We start from the raw sequence: 7,817 nt of genomic DNA, 5'->3' as shown, positions 1-7,817 counted from the left end.
TGGCCATCCCCCCTGGGGGGTAATTTCTCACTTTCTGTCTCTCTCTGTCTAGCGAGCGCACGCGCCCTATAGCAAAAAAAAAAAAAAAAAGAAAAAAGAAATCATATAGAGAATGTTCTCTGAACTTTAATGGACTTCATTTCTTTTCTTCTTCTTCTTCTTTCTTTCTTTCTTTATTTTTTGGAGAAGTTTTTGCTATAGGGTGTGTGCGCTCACCAGAAAGACAGAGAGAGACAGAGAGAGAGAATGTAAGAAATCCCCCCCCCAGGGGGAACAGCCACGCCGCAATCCCTTCTCCATTCTCCTCTCGGAATCTTGGGCACGCACACACATGCGCCCGGCGTGAGTTTAAGCCACTGGGTCTGGGACTTGAACCGTGGTCGACTACATGGGAGTCCAGCGACATAGCCATTACGCTAACTGCTGGTCTCTATAATGGACTTTAAATAGAAATCAATACCAGAAAGATAACTGGAAAATCTCCAAAACCTTTGAAATTAATCAACATACCACTAAATAATCCATGGGTCAAAGAAGAAGTGTCAGGGAAGAACACTGAAAAACACATGTCTGTGTGAAAATAAAAATATGATATATCAAAGTTTGTGAGATACCACTAAAGAAGTGTTGAGAGGGAAATGCTTATGTTAGAAAAAATAAAAAGTTGCAAATCATTATCTAAGTACCCATTTCAAGAACCTAGGAAAAGAAGAGCAAATTAAGCCCTCAACAGATGGACAGAAGGAAACAAACATGAGAGCAGAGAGCAACACAACTGAAAATAGGAAAGCAACAGAGAAAATTAAACTAAAAATTGATTCTTCAACAAGATCGATAACAAAATATTTACATTTATTTATTTCTTCCATGAATGAAAAAGAGAGACATCTCTCCCAACAGGTCTTGATCCACCTCCAGCCTCCATGATCAGCATACTCAAGGAGTTCCCTGGACTTGAACTGGGAGCTTCCTCATGTGGGATTGCTTCATAGAACACCATGTTCTGCTGTTGCACCACCACCTGGCTCCAAGATCAATAAAACGGATAAAACTCTAGAAAAAATGACAAAGATAAAAAGGTAGAAAACATAAATCACTGATATCAGGAATAAAACAGAGAATATCATAACATCTCGCAAACATTAAATGGAAATGAATGGAATTCTATGAATAACTTTATGCTCATAAATTCAACAACTTAGGGGGAAAAAAGAAGCAATTCCTTAAAAACTATGAACTTAGCCAAGATAAAATAGATAGCCTGAACATTTCTGGAACTATTAAGGAAATTGAATTTGTAATTATAATGCCCATGAGAAGGGAATCCGCAGGCCCAGATGGTTTTATTAGAGAATTTTACCAAACATTCAATAATTAATGTTTCAAAAGGTTCATAAACACTAATCTTACATAATCTCTTTCAGAAAATAGAAAAGTAGTGAACATTTCCTAACTCATTTTTATTGAAGTCAGTATTACTTTGATACCAAAATCTGGCAAAAACAGCATAAAAAAGAAAACTACACACAAATACCTCTTATGAACTTAGTCACAACAGTCCTCAATGAAATTTTAGCAAATTGAATCCAGTAATGTTTAAAAAGAGTAATACAAACACAGCTAGTGGTGTGGTGGTTACAACAGGTGGGTCCTACAACATGGTTTGAGTCCTGGATCAGGTAGTTTAAAAACACTTGTGCAGGGACCAGCAGTTAGCATAATGGCTATGTTGCTGGACTCCCACATAGTCGACCACGCGACCATAGTCACGTCCTGGACCTGGTGGCTTCAAACTCATGCTGGGCACGTGTGCGTGTGTGCCCAAGATCCCGAGAGGAGAATGGAGGAGAAGGGATTGCAGTGTGGCCATTCCCCCGAGGGGTGATTTCTCGCTTTCTGTGTCTCTGTCTCTCTGGTGAGCGCACACGCCCTATAGCAAAAACCTTTCAAAAAATAAACAAACAAACAAACAACAACAAAAAAACATTTGTGCATGCTTGTGGCCATTCCCCATGGGAGGTGACTTCTAACTTTCTCTCTGGTGAGTGCACAACTCTATGGCAAAAAATCTAAACAAATAAACAAAAAAACACATTGGGTGCATGTGTGTTTTTTTTTCCACCAAGAATGGAGGAAAAGGGATTGTAGCACATCCATCCTGCCTGAGGGGCACTTTCTCATTTTTCCTCTGTCTCCCTTTCTATCTCTCTCCAGTGGGTACACATGCCTGAGAGCAAACTAAAACAAACAAACAAACAACAAAACAAAGCAAAGTGAAATTTATACCAAGTGTGCAATGTTGGTTCACTATTCAACAATTAAAGTAACCCATCTTTTCAACCTACAGAAAAAAGTCATATGATCATATCAATTAATATAGAGGAATCATTTGACATCCATTCATGATAACAAATCTTGGTACACAAAGGATAGAAAGTTCTTAAACTTCAGAAAGAACATCTACAAAAGCACCAATAGCTTACATCATTTTTAATAGTAAAAGATCAAATACTTTCTCTTTAAGGTCAGAAACAAGATAAGAGGGGCCACACAGTGTTAGAACAGTAGTATAACTGCACCCACATGAGAAGGTCCTGACTTCACATCCTGGGGCCTCCTTATTCAAGCTGGGCACATGCACATGTTCATGATCCAGGCTGGTTGAGGCTGGGAGTGAATTGTGATCCTGTTGGGAATGCCTCTCTCATACTCTCTCTGAATAAATAAATTAATAAAAAAGAAACATAGTAAGAATGTCTACTTTACTCTCCATTCAACATAATATTAGAAGTTTTAGGCACACAATAAGGTAAGGAAAAGAAAAAAATAAATTTGAATGGAAGAAATAAAACTGTCTTTATTTGAGATGACATGTTGTCTACAAGGAAAATTCCAAGGAATTTATTTAAAAATAAATAAATAAAAACCTCATAGAACTAATAAACAAGTTCAGTGAACTCTGTAAGGTTGAAGGACACAAGAGCAATATACAGAAATCAAGTGCATTTCCATACAGTGACAAGTGACAAACAAAATAAAAACACAATACCATTTAACAATGTGCCAGAAAAATTAAATACTTAGGTATAAATCTAATAAAACGTGTTCGGGATCTATATATGGCAATTACAAAATGCTAATAAAAGAAAACCTAAATACTTAGAGAGACATACTATGTTCATGAACTGGAAGACTTTCTAAAATGAGCTATAGGTTTAATACAATTACTAAATTATCAGCCAGATTTCTGTAGCCATAACAAGCTTATCTAAAATTTATGTGGAAAGACATGGGACCTAGCTTGGCCTAAACAATTCTGAAAAAGAAGAACATAGTAGGAAAAAACATTCTCCCTGGTGTTAAGTTTGTCTTTCATAGCTACAGTAATTCAGACAACATGGTGCTGATGAGGGACAGACAAATAGATCAAATAGAACAGAGTATGAGACACAGAAATGAACCCATACAAATATACTTAAGTCTGTTTATTCCTTTGACATCTTGAGTAAAGGCACGAAGGTGAAAGAAGCACACAGCTAAGGTAATGGAGATGCTGAGGGTTTAGTCCCCTTTTCCTAGAGGGCACAAGGAAGGACAAAGATTGTTGTTGGCCCAGCCACAATGGTGCACAAATAGTGCCACCACTTGGAAGGCTGGAGGCCACATGGGAGGTGTGGGTTCTGTTCTCAGGTCAACCTCAACCCACCATGCAGTTGTGCCTGCCCATAATCCACAGTCACCCACAGTGACTGTTTCAGAGATAAAAATGCTACCCTAGTAGCTCCAGAGGGAACTCCAGCATGTGCCTGGGATCTCCTCCTTCCTTGGGACTGCTGGTGACTTCCTTGCCTCTAGAAAACCCTGAGAAGGAAACAGACACCCAGGAGAGAGAGATAAGGGCTGGATGAAGATTCAACCCTGATGAGAGTCTTGTGCCTCTGGCCTTGGGTGAAGCAGTTTGCTTCAAGGTACCTGGGCTTTTCTGTTATGGGAGCAAATACATTTCCTTTATCATCATAAGCTAGTTGGAACTGCGTTTATTCTCCTTCAAAACATAGAGTCCTGACTAATGAAAGAATAATCTACCTTAGCATCATCATGGGCCCAACATATGGATTTCCAAGATCAGATCTACCACTTAAAATAATAGGAAAAAGGGGCCAGCTCATGGCCTGGTGCTTAAGGCAGATGGAGCCTACATAGTCCACTGTGTGATTCTTGTCCCAGACTTGGCGGCTTGAGAAATACACCAGGGATGTGTGTGTGTGTGTGCGTGTATGTGTGCGCACATGCCCAAAATTCCAAAAGGAGATATAGAGGAGAAGGGATTATGGTGTTACTATGCCCTATGGGGGATTCTGTCTCACGATCCTTCTATCTCTCTGTCTCTGGTGAGTACACACACCCTCTGGTAAAACTTGAAAAACAAAAAAATAGGAAAAAGTCACCATCACTAAGAGAAACTAGGAAATGGTGTGAGACTAACCCAGGATTTCCTGCAAAAGAAAGCCGCACTTGAGTAGCAGGTAGAGATCAGAACCTCATAGACCGATGTGACTATCTTCTCAGATCTTCAGAGGCTGGAGATGAGGGTAAGCTATGGGTTAGTTATTAAAACTTCAAAGAAGCACATTGGACCCTAGAACCCACAATTTAGAATTAGGATGCTCCTGCAAGGGTCCCAAAGAGAAATGTAAGAAACAGGAAAAACTGTAACAAACCAGATGCATATGGCTCATTGTGAGAAGTAATTGCATCAAAAACATAAGGCTAGCAGGTGGTATGGTGGTTAAGGGGCTGAACTTCCACTGCTCAACCATAGTTTCAGTCCCAGACCTGGTGCCTTGGGAATCACACTGAATGTGTGAGTGTGCATGGCCGAAATCTCAAGAGAATAGAGTACAAGGGATTGTGGTGTGGCCTTTACCTCAGGGGGAGGAAGGGGATTTCTCACTTCTCTTCTCTCTCTCTCTCTCTCTCTGGGAAGTACACATGTTCTATAGCAAAAAACAAACAAACAAAAATTATAAAAATAGAATTATCTGGGGGTCAGCAATTAGCGTAATGGCTATGCTGCTGAACTCCCATGGAGCCGACCACGGTTCGAATGCCGGGCCCGGTGTCTTAAACTCACACCGGGCATGTGTATGTGCATGCCTAAGATCCCGAGAGGAGAATGGAGGAGAAAGGATTGTGGCATGGCCACCCCCCCCCGGGGGGGGGATTTCTCGCTTTCTATCTCTCTGTCTTTCTGGCAAGCACACGCTCCCTATAGCAAAAAAAAAAAAAAAAAAAAGAATCATCTGGAGACAGAAACATTTTTGGAGACGAAAAAGCTGATAACTAAAATTCTGAATGTAAGGGAGAGAGTGAACAGAATGAAAAACAAAAACAAAACCTAAATCAGTGAATTAGAACACAGACCCCAGAAATTCTAAGACAGATACAAGACTGAATATACACATAGAAGTTACATTCAAGATAGTGCTCAGCTAGAGAAAGCAGAATTGCTGGAACTTAATGGAAAGCCTTCCATCCCAGAAACATGGCAGGCTGAGCTAACAGAACCTCTCTGCCCACCACAAACACACAGAAATACTGGATGAGATGTAAGCATAGTAACTAATAATAGTAACTAATAGGCATTTTGGCACATGAAAGAACAGAAGAAAGTTAATTCCTACAAGGTTAACATCTGATTGAAATCAAGGCCCTGGCCTTGGGCAACCCAAGCGGAAAGCTATACCTAGGATCCCTGTAGAAGCTAAGATTCTAGAAAGGCTCCCCTAGTAGGAAGGGGAAAAAAAATGTAAAAACTACCACTGGCTCAGGGGAGCAATAAAAAAGTTCATGTCGCCTTTCTGTCCAACATCTTAGCAAGGCTGCGGTGGCTGCGGCTGCTCTCCGGGCTTGGCAATGTTGCCCAAGGACAAGAAGAAGAAAGACTCTGGAAATTCGGTCAAGAAGGACAAAGACCCAGTGAACAAATCTGGGGGGAAGGCCAAAAAGAAGAAGTGGTCGAAAGGCAAAGGTTGGGACAAGCTCAATAACCTGGTCTTGTCTGACAAAGCTACATACGACAAACTGCAAGGACGCTCCCAACCATAAGCAAATAATCCCAGCTGTGGTCTCTGAGAGGCTGAAGATTCACGGTTCCCTGGCCAGGGCAGCACTTCAGGAACTTCTTAGTAAAGGACTTATTAAACTAGTTTCAAAGCACAGAGTGCAAGTAATAGACACCAGAAATACCAAGGGTGGAGATGCCCCAGCAGCTGGTGAAGATGTATGAACAGGCACAACCAACTGTACCTTTAGAAAAATAAAATTTTATTAAACAAACAAACAAAAAAGTTTATCTCTGCCCGAAACTCTAGATAACAAAAAACAAAACAAACACACAAAAAAACAAATAAATAACAGGGAAAAACCCCCACAATCTTCCATGAGAAAATAAAAACCAAGGCTATATATATGTGGGTATTAGATCCAAATTTTTTAAGATTTATTTGTTTTATTTGAGAGAGCGAGAGTAAGCTAGAGAGATACGCACACAACAGTGTTATCACACTACAATCTGTTTCCCCAGCCCTCCAGCCAGCCAGAGTCATGGATGTGTACATGTGTCTGGCATGTTTTAGACAGACCCAGATCTGAACCCCAATGGGCCATGTGGCTCCACCATTGCAGAGTGGCGTGCTACTGTGGTTGGGCCTGGGTCCAAATTTATCTTACTCACATGATATAAGTCCGAGGTAAAAAAATACAAAAGCTGACCCAGTGTAGTAAATTTGACTTTCTGGCACTGAAAAAAATCAAGCACTCCCATAACTTAGAATACATAGGACTCACTTCTACAGGAAAAACAAAACAAAACAAAAAAAAGCCCCAAAACATACCTCCATTGAAATGAGTTTACAACTTTAAAGAGCATATGTATGATGAAAGAACAGTTAACAGGCAGATATATAGGAGGAGTTATCACCCCAAGAATTCAAGATAAAAGAACACATTGAAAAGACTGTAAAATAAAAGTGTAAATAAACTATTTAATAGGACTCTTAAGGATGTAAGATGATAAGAGATAAAAGAACTAGGAATTATAATGAAATAATTAAATTCTATAAGAAAAGAACAGGCAAATTTGAAGATACATACATATATATATATATATATATATATATATATCTCAAATAAAATAAAATTATGTATACACACCTCCACGCACACACATATACTTGAAATAGCAATAGAAGACAAAGAATAAAAGCACATTGAAGCATAAAAAATAAAGACTTCAAAAATGAACAATTTTGGAACCAGCAGGTGACATGGTTACTAAGACACTGGACTCCCACTTGGCTGACCATGGTTCAAGTCCCAGACCAAGCAGCTTGCTTTCTCACTCTTCCTCTCTCTCTGTCTCTCTCTGGTCAAACTGATAATAATAAATAAATAAAATTTTTTATAAAATGAACAGCTGCTGGCCAGCTGGTGGTGTGGTGACTACTGGATTAAGCTGACAGGATCTCACACGGCAGACTGTATGGTTTGAGTCCTGGAGCAGGTGGCTTGAAAAACATACCAGGTGCACGTGCATGGTTCCTAAAATTCTGAAAGAAGGGAGGGGTGGAGGAGAAGGGATTGGTGTGACCCTTCCTCAAGGGGGATGGGAGGGAGCATGCTTCTTTACCTTCCTTCTCTTTCTCTGTTTCTTTCTGGCAAATGCACTCACTCTCTGGTAAGTTAAAATAAAACAGTCTCAGTGACCTATGGGGCAATATCAAGCAGTTAAACCACCTAAAAAAGGAGATACAGAA

At 40.0% G+C, this 7,817-nt stretch overlaps 1 pseudogene; it reads left to right on the top strand.

The window, feature by feature from the left end:
- The first annotated feature begins 5,916 nt into the window (after positions 1–5,916).
- LOC106733832 (40S ribosomal protein S25 pseudogene) lies at positions 5,917–6,289 on the top strand (annotated as a pseudogene).
- Positions 6,290–7,817: the final 1,528 nt, after the last annotated feature.

This window comes from Tupaia chinensis, unplaced genomic scaffold, assembly GCF_000334495.1.
Source record: "Tupaia chinensis unplaced genomic scaffold, TupChi_1.0 Scaffold145396_1, whole genome shotgun sequence".
Lineage (NCBI taxonomy): Eukaryota > Metazoa > Chordata > Mammalia > Scandentia > Tupaiidae > Tupaia > Tupaia belangeri.
This window is presented reverse-complemented; position numbering and strand designations above follow the sequence as displayed.